Here is a 10,921-nt window from a genome sequence, read left to right as displayed (position 1 = left end):
GCACCGCCCCCGCGCCGGGGCGCCAGGATTGGCTTGCCCACACCCGCAGGCCCGCCCCTCCCTGCAGTCTGCGTGTTCATTGGCCAGGCGCAGTCACCGCCCCTTCGCCCCAATCGCCGACCAAAGGTTCTGATTGGCGGCACGCAGCTGAGTGACAAGCGGGGAAGGGCGGTGCCGGAGAAGCGGACTGCGGGGAGGGCCGAGCGAGGCCGGGCGGAAACGGCGCTGCCGAACCCGGTGCAGGTGCGCGGGGCAGGGGACCCTGGCTGTGCAGGCCCAAGCCGAGCCCCGCCCCACGGCAGACCGTACCCTCCTGGCGGCCTTGGGAGCGATCTCACTTCCCCGTGCCATATGGGCAACTTGGGACACTGAGGTGGAAGCCAGCTGGAAGCCGCTGGCTGTGGCCGCTCCCGCACTGGGACCTCAAACCCTGTGGGCCCCGCAAACCTGCCATAGTAGCTCACCTGTCTTGAGGTCCAGGAAACAGCCCGCCCCCTTTCCCCAAACCCCTCCTCCCTCCCCCATCCCCACGCCAGATTCAGAAAGCTCCCAGTCTGCGAACAGCCCTCTTCCCAGCCTCTGCCCAAGCTCCGTGCACCTGGCACCACTACTGTGCTGGACAGCAAGTGCCTCCTCCAGACCCAAGGACATCCTCCCTCGTGTCCTTTCTGTCATCCACCCAGGTTTGCCCTGCAGGCCTCGGCCCCAGACGTCAGCGCTGAACCCGGCCCCTGGAATCCATGACGCGTAAACTCGCTCTGGAAGTTTGTCCCCAGCATGAGACAACAGTCCTCACACCCACCCCCCCCACACCTCCCAACACACGTTCACAGACAGACAAGGCCTTGCAAAATGTGCCATTAGTAAGATGAGCTAAATGTTGAAGTAGTCAGATGTGGCGTAAGAAGTGAGCTTAGATGAAGCTTCCACCCCAAGTCTCGTTTTTTTGTACTGTTTAAGATTTATTTATTTACAGAACTGGGGTACAGGCCAGAGGTGTGCGGGGTGAGAGGATTCCCCAGAGACAGAGTGAGGGGCAGAACAGGCAGATCTACTGAAATACACTGCTGAGGGGAGCAACGGGCAGGGCAGGAGAGGTCTGCCGCGCCATGTGGGTCACTGGTGCTGCAGTGGCTCCTGAGAGCTTCAGTATGCTGCGCTTTAACCCACTGCGCCACCAGGGAGAGCCCCAAGTCTCATTTCTTAATGAGAACATGTGCAGGCCAGACCTTCCTGAAGCTTCCGTGGGCTTAAGTGTGTCGAACAGACCAGCAAAGTGGTTTCACATTCATTATCTCCTTCCACCCAATGTGCTGACACCCATCCTGTGCAGCGCCGTATAGCGCAGTCCTTAGGAGTACAGATCACAAAGACGTCACAGGATAGCCCGAGAACCCGAAGAAATGAAGCTAAGTGCGGCATGACCCTGCCACAAGGAAGCAGGACCCCCCCCCCAAAGCCCTCTGAATCCGGAGGCAAAAAACCACTAGCCACAACTGTGAGACTGCCAAGGAAGGTGACACCCTGACTCCCCGCCATGCAAGGCAGCCCAGTTGGAGCCTCCAAAACACTGAATTGCAGACTCTTAAGGGTACTGATTTGCACACAAACTTTTATTCCACTTGGCCCACATGAATGGTTCGGTTGAAGAAAGGTCACTTCTGTCCACCTCTGGCTCTGAATGTTTTCCGTTGGTCTTCTACGGGGATTGGTTCTTGTGTAAAAGGAACACAGGTCAATAAATCTGTTCTCATCTACATATATTTTTCCTTGTGATTATAAATTACAAATACTTTTGCACAAAATTCTCATTAGTCTCATTATCTACTAATACCTGGAACTTTGTCAGGCCTGCTAACAAGCACTGGTTAAGGACTGAAGGAGAAATCGTGTAAAGACTTCTAGAAAACAACATTCCGAGGCAAGGAAGAGCTGGAAGGTGGCAGAAGCTTCTGCCACACCCATGTGTGGGCCCGTCCAGGCCCACCAGTCTCCTGTCCTGGGAAGCCACCCCGGACTCCGCTCTGGCCTTCCCACGAGCTCTGTGCTTCCCGCCGCTGGCCTGCCTTCAGTGGAGAGCGCTGCGCCCACTCCCACCCGCGCCTGCGGCCCAGTGCTCCACTGGAGACTCGCAACTCTGGATGGTGCCCGCCCACAGCCCTGGTCGCGGCTGGGTGTGTTGCCCAGAGAAGAAAGTGAAGCTGAAGCGACTGTGCCTAGGCAGCACCCCCGCAAATTCGGGTTCCTCTTTCTTCCTTCAGAGACCAAGAACAAGGCTTTCCGCACCGCTGCCGCCAGGCCCAAGCACTGCCGCTCCAACGTACCTGCTGTTGCTCACCACGCAGTAAGCCTGGGCGGGGAGGAAGCAGCGAATGCGCTGCAATCAAGGGAGGGAAGGACATTGTGGACGAAACCTGTGAATTGGAATAGCAAAAGAAATAGGACGAGAAAACTTACTTGGCGTCTCATCACCCTGCTGACCCAACAGGAGCTGCCCGGCCCTGCTTTTTCATAGCTGACAGGAAAAAGTTTCCGACCACAGTCTTACTACCTCCGATGAACAGAGCTTTTGCTGTGTTCGCTTCCAATCTTTCATCGCAACACTTACACATGTGTGTTAAGGCAAAGAGCCGGAGAAACTTCAGCCTCTTCAGCCCGGAAGAGCCAGCAGGTGCTGGACAGCGGAGCGCAGGCCCCGGCCACGCGTGCGGGAGCGCCAGGCTCACCCTACCACGCGGGTGGGCCTGAAGGCACCGAGTGGACCCGAGACTCCGCTGACGAGGCCGGCGGAGACGCCCAGGCCGGGCCCCAGGGTGCGCGGCCAGCGGCACGGGCAGGACCGGCCACGCGGCCAGGCCGGCAGAGCTCCCCCGCCCGGACCCACGGACAGCTGCCTGGGAGCCAGGCCACGGCGGCCGGGGGCGGTGCCGAGTGGGCGGCCGTGAGGACACACGGGTCTGTGCTTGCAGGCAAAGAGGCGCGCACTGCCCGCGGTCAGCCCCAGGGACGGTGGGCGGCCACGACAGGGCGCGAAGTCGCGCCCACAGCAAGTTTATGCTGCGACCTGTGGCCACCGAGCTGCACGTCCCAGGGCTCGCAGATTTTCTAGTGGGAAGTTAGTTCCTCTGGGCCTCGGTCTTGCTTTGCACCCCGCCCCCTTCCACCGCCCATCAGGAATCCTACGCCCAGCCATGCTCCAACGGAGGAAAAACAAGGGAGCCAGTCAGAGCGGCTCGTGCCGGGAGTGCCAGCTGGAAGGCGGGAAGGAAGCGGAAGCGAGGGCAGAGCAGCAGCCACGCCCACGCAGTGGAGGCCACGGCAGAGGCGGGCGGAGCCCTGAATTTCACTGAGACTTGCAGAGTAGCTAGCATGGTGCTCTTCGGCAACTGCTAGCTTGGTCCATTTCTATGTTATATGCATGTGCTGGAGAAGCAAACTAAAGCCACGTCACAGAAGTTACCGTGCTTGGAGAGGGAAGGACATGGATGGGCTCCCAGAGAGGTGATGTGCAGGTGCAGGTGTTCAGCTGCCAGTTCGTCCCGCCGCTGGCGTCCATCTCCATGTCATCCCTGCAATGGGGTTCACACGTCAGCCACTGTGGCCTTTGTGTGGGCTCCTTCCTATGAACTCTTGGCAACAAGCATAAACAGTGCCTCAGAGGCTGTAGCCTTCAAATGGCTATTTGTCTCTTGGGTGCTTGTCTGAATACTGATTTCTAGAGATAAACTTCACTGAGAACCTTCATCAGGCTGAAAGGTTGTCTTCTAGCCCTCAGTGTTGCTGTGTAAGGCCCAGTGCTCTACTTCCTGCTGGCCCGCTGTTAGTGCTTACTTCTCCTGACACTCAACCCGGAACCTCCTGGACTCAGAAGGTCGCCACGCCAGTAAACGCACTGCGGCGGGCATGCTCCCAGTGAGACGGCCGGGGCCGGCAAACGGGCTACTCATCACGAGCACGCCCCGGCTCTGCTTAGAGCCTGCAGCCTCACATGCCACGTCCTCTCTCGGGATGTCCATGTCTGCTTTCCACCTTCCTGTTTTATGCTTCTGGCTGAAAATGTAGGGGTTCGCTGTCTGAAGCTATGCTGGTGTCTTACGAGGCTCAGCAGCTCTCTCTGGTCGTTTTATCGCCTCTGTTTAATGAAATAGAAAGCAAGGGCCTCTCTGGTGGCTCAGCCGGCTAAAGCGCGGCACTACGAGGCTGAACCCCAGCCGCTAAAGGCCGGTCCGATCCGCCGCCAGGGGGTGACCCCCAGGGTGCAGCCCTCTCCTGACGCGCCCGCTGCGCCCTCAGCAGTGGGTTTCAGCCCATCCGCCTGTCCTGTCCCGCTCTGTCTCTGGGGAGTCCTCCCACCCTGCGCCTCTGGCCTGTCCCCCAGTTGTGTATGCATCAAGAAATACATGTTAAGAAAACACTCATGCTTTCTAGCTGTCACACTTGTCCTCTGCACACGCAGTGGCCACACTCCAGTGCCAAACGTACTTGTCGGGTGGCTTTTCTCCAATGCTGAGATCTGTGTCACAAAGCAAACACAAAGTTTACATCACTTTTATGCATTTTTCTTAGTTCATTCTTAGGAATTCGCTGAAAATCTATCCAAAGGTGCTCACCCCAGTTCTGCTGCTCCTCTCTGGTAGGCATGTGGGATTCGAAGAATGAAGAGTCCGTAGGGAAAATCATCTGGAAATGAGGAAATTATATGAAAACATAAACCCACTGTAGCAGCACCAGCACATCTACGTACCTCCCGATCACAAACTAGCGGACTCTCACGTCGGATCAATGAGTAGTCAGCTCAGTTATTCATAAATGAAGTTACTGTTACGCCAGATAAGTAGGAGGTGCTTAGAATACAGCAGTAAAAAATAATAAGTTAAAAAAAATCTCTGCCTGACATTTTACAGGGCGGAGTGGGGATGGGATCAAACATGGGGGGAGGAAGTGCACGGGGCTGTGGTGATGGCACACGGGGCACCTAGTGATGGGAAGCCCAGGGGGTGACAACTGAGATGGGAAAAGGCACGAGAGATGTCAAAAGAAAGTAGTATGTTATTTTTTTAAATAATGTAAAAACAAAAAGCCTCTGCTTTCCATTCTTAAAAGAAATAGAACAAACACTACCGAAATGTATGTGGGACCAAAAACGTGACTCAGAAGCAAACATGGTTTCAGCTGAACACAGGATTCTTCAAGTGAACCGCCTCTCGCAAGGAGGCTTAGGCCGCACGGCTAGGCTGAGGCCCGGGCTCGCGTGGGCAGTGCGTCATCAGCCCCTACGCTTAAACTCTTGGGAGGGGCTGTTCTTTCGGGAAGGACAGCTCTTGTGACACACGTATCTCTACACGAAGAACTTAGGCTCTCATCAAGATCCAACTCACCACTGGAGATGCAGGAGGTGTGTCTGTCGAGAACATGCAGAAAGGAAAGACAAAAAAACTTAAAAACATTACAGCTACAGTCTTCACTTAGGTCGACAACAAACTTTTCATTCAACAAAGTTTAATGAGCCAATGGGCCTCCCTGGTGCCCTAGGGGCTGAGGGGCAGCTGCGAGCACCGCCGCCTCGGTCCATCCCCAGCCCGGGAGGGCCCAGCAGACGCCCGTCTCCCCGCTGCCCCCTCAGCAGGGGGTTTCAGAGGATCCGCCTGTTCTGCTCCCCGCTCTGTCTCTGGGGGGGGGGTCCTCTCATCCCTGTACCTCTGGCCTGCACCCTAGTTCTCGTGTGCACAAATAAGCAAATAACAAACAGAGAAAAACAAATGACCCCATAGTAATATGGAGGGTTTAGTAGCAGCCTTGAAACATCAGCATGAAAAAGAGAGTTCAGCTGAGAACAAGCGCTCACGTGCCGGTAACTGCACAGCAATCCTGGCGTCAGCAATGAGCGACATGATCACGCCACGGATGGACGTTACCTGCAAACCAAGTTCTCCTGGCGGGAGCGTTCCTAGAGATACCACACGGGATGGACGGGGTCGCTGTGTGCTGCAGACTTAAGAGAGCGTAAGAGACATGAAGCGCAGCGAAAACAGAGTCCTGGAGAGCCTCCCCCGCCCTGCACGCTGACAGCGCCTCAGTCTGTGCCAGAGAGTGGAGAAATAACTCACAGAAGTTACCTCCGATCAACAAAGCCTAAAAAAGCCGAACGAACAAGTAACGTATGATCATGAAGTAAATTTTGAATACAGGAAAGTGCCCAAAAGAAGACTGAAATCAGCTGTTTTTCCAGTAATGTGAGGACGAATAGCTGAAGTGAGCACTGAGCAAACGTACCTCGAAGCGCGCGGGCGTGGGTGTGGGTGTGGGCGTGCGCGCGCGTGTGGGCACGGTGGCCTGAATGTTTTGTTTAACGACCTTTGCAAATCGTGTACACTCGTCCTTCTCACAGGAGGAACCCTGAGGGAGGAAACGGGTCATTCCCAGGGGGTGCCCAGCCCGACCTCTAACCTGGAGACCCGTGCGCAGGTGCTCACAGAGTGCTGGGAAAGGCGGGAGAAAGTGGGCAGACGGCGGGCCGAGCGGGATGGAGACACCGACTTACCCGCAGGGGTGCAGGTTGTTTTCCTCTTCCAAAGACGCCAAGTGCTGCTGGAGCGCTTCAAGTAAGCTGTGCGGCGCCTAGAAGTCAGTTATGACTCAGTTATGTTCGTCGCGAGTTCATGTCTCCCACAAGGGTCTGAGCGAGCGTGAGCTTGATAACGTCGCATCAGGCAAATGTGAACAAGACACTGAGCTTAGCTGGGAAGAGGGAGGGTGGCGAGACAGAGGAGGGGCCGAGAAGCAGATGCAGTGGGGGGGGGCAAATCCCGCTGTCTGCGGCCTCCGCTTGTACGCAGGCGGCCCAGGCGGCAGAGCTGGCACAGTGGAGAGCCGGAGCTTAGGGCTCCTCAACGCGATGTTAGGGTTCAGGAGGGCTCGGACACTCAGGTGAACAGAGCAGAACTGCATCTGGGGGGTGGAAGTGGACTGGTGGGACCCTAGAGACTGAGGGGTGCAGGCCAGGAGCACCCATGACAATGCCCAGCGCTGGGTGGGGGGCTTGCACGGGGGCAAACAGGGCAGGGTGGCCCCAGCACACAGACGCCCCAGTTGGTGGGGGTTCAGGGGTCCTGGGGACCAGAGCAGAGGGAAGGACACAGGATAGCCTGATGGGAAGCCCGGGCTCTGTCCCAGGCTCCTACTGTCAGAAGCCAAACAATGTGGAAAGGAATCCGACTGCATCTGGGAAGCTCCAGGCTTCCAGGAACCGAGGGTGGGGGGCTATGGTTCAGTCATTCTAGTCCCTTCCTCCTGCAACTGAAGGTTGACCCTAGTGCGTGGCAACAGCCCCACCAGGCAGCCCGTCTGGTTACGCAGGCCTGCAGCCCCTGGCAGAGGAGCAGCTCCGGGGTCGGGCTGGCTGTGCCCATCTGAGCCTCGCGCTCCCCCAACCCAGAAACCTCTGTGCCTAACGCAGGGTCCTTGCTGGAGCGGACAGAGGCCTGTACTGTGTCCCTGAGCTGTCCCGGCAGGTCTGCCGCCCCTCCAGAAACACCGCCCAGCAAGCAAAGCTGGAAATGAAAACGATGGCCTCCAGACGGGAGACGGAAGCAGCAAGGGACGTTACTGTCCACTCGCTGTGCCAGCAAAAGCTTTCTGACCCATAGTTTCGGTAATCATGGGTCCCTTCCCCACAAAACCGCCCTACTGTCTGTTCTCGGGAGTCAGGGAAAGACGGCCACAGCGGTCAGGGGCTGTCGGCAGCCGGGAGGTCCACCAAGAAGAAGAAGAGACGGCCGCTCGGGCCAGGGACCCACACGGCAGAGCAGTCATGGCCACCCTCAGAGTACAGGCGCTGCGTACGCTCGAGTGTCCCTCTCGGCCGCGATGACACACGCAGCTAAACAACAGGAAAGACACACTGACCTGTGTGAGGTGCGGGATGCTGTTCCGGTCAATTCCAATTTGCTGAAGACACAACAAAGGAGGGGCGCACGTTACGACGGGCAGGGGTCAGGCGGCCTGGGTCTCTTTGTATTGGCCCTGCGTGAGGTGCTGGGAGCAGCGGGGCGACGGGGCGGGGGGCACCCTCAGGTCCCTGGGACTCCTACGCTGCTGGAGGGGAGCTCTGGGGCGTGCTTTGCTTTTAAGTCTGACTCTTGAGAAAGTCGTTAAGACAAACTGTGGCCATGGGGCGCTGGGCGATCAAGGCAGGCCGGGGGGCGAGGGATAGTCGCACGTGGGGAGGGTGCAGGCGAGCTCCCAGAAGCAAACGGGTTTGCGAAGGACAGGACAGGACACGACAAAGGTCAAACCCCGAGGAAGCTGGCAGCCAGCACCTCCGCCACCTCCAGGAAACGTATCAGCTTGGCAGTGCTCCCGAGGAACTTGGCGTACAGGTCCAGGCTCTCCCTGCACTGACCCCGCTGCAGGCCGAAGTACTTGCCTAGACACAGGGAGCAGACGAGCAGCGGCCGCTGGCCCAGTGCACAGCGCGCGGCCACAGCGCGAGTCACGCGCACGCAGCGCTGGCCCGAGGCCCCGCCCGTCTGAGCCTAAACACAGGGATAAGGGTTCCACGGGCAAGTGGTTTGTCGGGCAACGTTGTGGGGACTGCCGGTCGCAGGCAGGTTACCTAGCAGGTTCATCATGCCCTCGTTGTAGACAGCGAAGAGGCGAAGCGCGTCCTTGAGGAGCAGCCGGAAGGCAGCATGGATGATGCTGTTAGTAAGCTCGTCAGGGTTGGCCTGGAAGGGGAAAAGTGACGAGCGCGCGCCGTCGCTACAGTCCCCCGCCCCAGGGGTGCGCGAGAGGCTAGCGGGGACTGCAAAGGGCTTACGGCAAAGCCAAGGAGAGCATCGAGCTGTGTCTGAATGATCCAAAGTGTGCTCAGCAGGCCCTCCGTGTCCATGCTTCTCATCACGCCGTGCTCCCTGCAAAGCAAGCTCGACAGTGGGCAAGTGGGGGGCATCACGTCGTCTCCCACTTACAGAGCGACGACTAACTGACCCTCTCTTGACTTTGGTGATGTCAGACGCGAGCTGTCGGTACGCCAGCGACCTCTCATTCAGGTATCTGCTGTATCGCCTGATGAAGATGGACATGGCGCAGCCTGAAAGGAACACAGCGTCATTCCTCCCAGCATGCCACGCGGGCACGGGCCCCCAGAACCTCCACAGTCTATCTGGAGCACGAAAGGCAGAAAGGCCTGTACTGATCACCTAGCCCGAGATTCCTCCAACTTCCTGTGAAAGATGATTTCCCCCTCGTGGGGTGCCAACGAGGGCCCAAGGGGGCTTTCCGTGCCTTTTGCATCTGCACAGAAACAACTGTGTGCTCAGCATTCTCCGTAAGTTCCCAGAGGGTGAAGCTTCCTGCCTCGGATGAGGAAGCAGGTGGCCAGCGCCTTTCCCTCGTCGCCACCTGGAGGTTTGTGCACATCGAAGAATCATCTTACCTTCTGCAACACTGTCATCCAGGAAGTCGTGTAAAGTGAACAGGGAGTGTCTAGATGCGAGATGTCGGAGAAAACGCTGCAAACAAACGTGTCAGTTCTGAGGTTACTTTTCGGCGAACACAGTTCAGGAAGTCATTGAGTGTGAGTTCACCCCAAGTCCACTTCAGCTGGTTGAGATGCGCACACCTCAGCCCCGGCTCCGCATCCAGTGATTGAGCATCCTCAAGCCTCGCCGCTCACAGATAAGCCAGCACATGCTTCTCCCCCTTTCTGTCGAGTCACCCCCCTTCTGATTTGGCTAAATGTCAATGAGTTACAGAATGATTTCATGTAATGTCGCGTCACTGACATTAAAGGCTGCTGCATCTGCACATCCCGCTACCCAGAGGGGACAGTGAACTATCACGAGTCAGAAGTGCCCAACCCAAAGGGCTCAGACCTCCCGTCTCCCCGCTGCCCCCCAGCAGTGGACTTCAGTGAATGCGCCCGTTCTGCTCCCCACTCTGTCTCTGGGGAGTCCTCTAACTGCCCCTGCACCTCCGGCCTGCACCCCCGTTCTGTGTGTGTGACAACTAAGTCATTGTCTACAATGTGCCCTTTGCGCTGCCCTAAGCTGTCTCCACCTCCTGGCATCGGGCCTTAGTGCAATCACATTGCCGTGTTCTGTGGACATGAGCGAGTGTGCAACACCCATCTGCAAATATATAGTTCACGCACATTTGGATTGCACAGCCCACACCCACCTAGTTTAGGTCCCTGTTCCCTGCATGTGGTGATTTCTGTGGCGTTCTGATTACTGGACAGGCCAGCCGGAGGGCAGCGAAGTTGCCGCAGCTTTCACTTTCATGGATATTTCATGGTGTGGGAACGATTTTGCGTGGGAGGGTAAAGATGTCTCCGTATTTCTCCCATTGCTATGGTATTTGCAGCAAGTTTTCCGTTTTCACTGCATACCTTCCCCGTATCTTTGTGCCAAAGTACCGTTGAGCGCAATTTAGCACGCTATGTTCTCTGTATTTTGAGCTTTTATTTTTGCCATCCTGTGTAACTCCTGTGGCTTTATAACGTGTGAGAAAGTCCTAATTTTTTTCAGGACCCTAATTTGTAACGCAAAGTTCAGCGACTCAAATGTTAGGGTCTGCACTGCCGTGCTCGCGTCGAGCGGCGCTGCTGACCGCAGACCCACCCCCACCCGGAAGGCCGGGGCCGCGTGATCGCGGCCCCAGCGCCGGACATCGCGGGCTCACCTCGTCCGCGTGCACTACCAGGTGGTGCGCCGTGACCAGGGCCTTGAACACCACCGCCCAGCTGCTGCTCTCGGTCTTCTTGGACAGGATGTCGGCCAGATGCGGCACGTTCATGTTGGTTTTGTTGACGTGCCGCGTTAGATCTGCGGACACGGAGAGGACGTCACCCCGGAGCAGTCGCGCGAACAATGGCCGGCAGCGGCTCCCAGGCGACACAGCCAAGGCCGAATCAGCCCAG

This window comes from Condylura cristata, unplaced genomic scaffold, assembly GCF_000260355.1.
Source record: "Condylura cristata isolate star-nosed mole 26May11 unplaced genomic scaffold, ConCri1.0 scaffold00057, whole genome shotgun sequence".
NCBI classification, from domain to species: domain Eukaryota; kingdom Metazoa; phylum Chordata; class Mammalia; order Eulipotyphla; family Talpidae; genus Condylura; species Condylura cristata.
Note: the sequence above shows the minus strand (reverse complement) of the source record.